The sequence below is a fragment of the Mesoplodon bidens genome (genome assembly GCF_964165515.1).
Source record: "Mesoplodon bidens genome assembly, chromosome: 14".
In the NCBI taxonomy this organism is placed as follows: Eukaryota; Metazoa; Chordata; class Mammalia; order Artiodactyla; family Ziphiidae; genus Mesoplodon; species Mesoplodon bidens.
This window is the reverse complement of record NC_138170.1, coordinates 837,688-840,496: the sequence shown is the minus strand read 5'-3', so window position 1 is coordinate 840,496 and position 2,809 is coordinate 837,688.

Below are 2,809 nucleotides of genomic sequence, written 5' to 3'. Positions count from 1 at the left end.
ACTCTTAAAAGCAGAGCTTTCTCCTGGCTGAGGGTAGAAGTTATAGAGATGTGGCAGAAGAGGACATCAGAAAGATTCAAAGCATGAAAAGGACATGATCTGTTGTTGCTGGCTTTGAAGATGGAGAGGGTCATGAGCCAAGGAATGTGGCAGCCTTTAGAAGATGAGAACAACGGCTGGCTGACAGCCAGCAAGGAAATGACCTCAGTCCCATAACTGCATTGAACTGAATTCTGCCGGTAACTTGCCTGGTCTTGGAAATGGGTTGTCCCTTAGAGCCTCCAGAAAAAGCCCAGGCCAGCTGACACCTTCACTTTGGCCTGGTGAGACCCAGAGCAGATAATCTGGTCACACGGTGCCAGACTTCTAACCTGCAGAACTGTAAGATAATGAGTGTTGGTTTAAGCTGCCAACTTTGTGGTCATGGTGTATTTCTTACTGGGGGTCAAGGTAAAACAGCACTGGAAAATATTGCTGTAGTAGAAAGGATCCTGGACGGGTCAAGAGACTTTGGTTCTCATCTCACTACTCCTACTACATTAGATAAAACTGTGTTTATCACTTACCCTTCCTGAGTTTTCCCTCTTATCAGTTGAGTGGGTTATTCTAAAGTTTCTTCCATATGACATGTTTTTCTTTTATGAACTGCCCTTTTTTTTCAGCAAAATTCACCCCTTTTAGTGTATAGTTTTATGAGTTTTGATAAATGCATTTAATGACCATCTCAATCAAAGATTAGAAAAGTTACACCACCACAAAAATTCCCTCGTTGCTGCCTCTTTATAGTCCTCTCCCACCCAACCAGTGTGCCAGCTCCTGGCAACCACTGAGCTATTTATTGCCCACATAGTTTGCCTTCATAAATGGAATCATACAGTTTGTAGACTTTTGAGCCTGGCTTCCTTAATAATGCATTTGAGATTCATTTATGTCATGTGTATCAGTAGTTTGTTTCTTTTTATTTCTGTGTAGTATTCCATTGTATGGAATGTACGTACCACATTTTGTTTATCCATTCCCCAATTGAGGGATATTTGCCAGTTTTTGGTGATTATGAATAAAGGTGCTGTAAATATTTGCATGTAGGTTTTTGTGTGAACATTAACTTTTCATGTCTCTTGGGTAAATACGTAGGAGTGGGAATGCTGGATCTTGTAAACATATGTTTACTTTTTAAAGAATCTGCCAAACTTCTCCAAAGTACCAGTACCATTTTGCATTTATACCAGCAGTGTTTGAGAATTTCAGTTGTTCTGCATCCTTGCTAGCATGTGTATTGCTATAAACTTCCCTCTTAGAACTGCTTTTGCTGCATCTCATAGGTTTTGGATAGTCGTGTTTTTCTTTTCAGTTGTCTCTAGGTGTTTTTTTCATTTCCTCTTTGATTTCTTCAGTGATCCATTAGTTGTTTAATAGCATATTGTTTAGCCTCCCTTGTTTGTATTTTTTGCAGCTTTTTTCTTGTAGTTGATTTCAATCTCATATGTTGTGGTCAGAAAAGATGCTTGATGTGATTTCAATTTTCTTAAATTTACTGAGGCTTGATTTATAGCCCAAGATGTGATCTATCCTGAAGAGTGTTCCATGTGCATTTGAAAAGAAAGTGTATTCTGCTGCTTTCGGATGGAATGTTCTATAGATATCAATTAAGTTCATCTGGTCTAATGTGTCATTTAAGGCCTTTGTTTCCTTATTGATTTTCTTTCTGGGTGATCTGTCCATTGATAAAAGTAGGTTGTTAGAGTCCCCCACTATTATTGTGTTACTGTCGATTTCCTCTTTTATAGCTGTTAGTATTTGCCTTATGTACTGAGGTGCTCCTATGTTGGGTGAATATACATTTATAATTGTTATATCTTCTTGGATTGATCCTTTGGTCATTATGTAGTGTCCTTCCTTGTCTCTTGCATCACTCTTGATTTTAAAGTCTATTTTTTCTGATACGAGTATTGCTGCTCTAGCTTTCTTTTGATTTCCATTTGCATGGAATACGTTTTTCCATCCTATCACTTTCATTCTATATGTGTGCCTAGATTTGAAGTGGGTCTCTGGTAGATAGCATATATATGGGTCTTGTTTTTGTATCCATTCAGCCAGTCTGTGTCTTTTGGTTGGAGCATTTAATCCATTTACATTTAAGGTAATTACTGATATGTATGTTCTTACTGCCATTTTATTAATTGTTTTGGGTTTGTTTTTTTAGGTCTTTTTTCTTCCCTTCCTCTTTTGTTCTCTTGTGGTTTGATGACCATCTTTAGTGTTGTGTTTGGGTTGGTTTTTCTTTTTCGTGTGTGTAGCTATTGTAGTTTTTTGGTTTGCATTTCCCATGAAGTTTTGATAAAGCAGTCTATATATGTACAAGGTTGTTTAAGTGACTAGTCTCTTAATTTCAAATGCAATTCCCATTTCCTACCTTTGTACTCTCCTCTCATCATGGTTGCTAGTTTTGATATCATATTTGTGTGTGGATGATTTCCTGCTTTTATTGTATGTTTGCCTTTACCAGTGGGCTTTCCCATTTGTGATTTTCTTATTTCTAGTTGTGGTCTCTCCCCCCAACCCGTTTACTTAGAGAAGTTCCTTTAGCGTTTGTTGTAAAGCTGGTTTGGTGGTGCTAAATTCTCTTAGCTTTTGCTTTTCTCTAAAGCTTTTGATTTCTCCTTTGAATCTGAATGAGAGCCTTGCTGGGTAGAGTATTCTTGGTTGTAGGTTTTCCCCTTTCATCACTTTGAATTTATCATGTCACTCCCTTCTGGCCTGCAGAGTTTCTGCTGAAAAATCAGCTGATAACCTTCTGGGAATTCCCTTG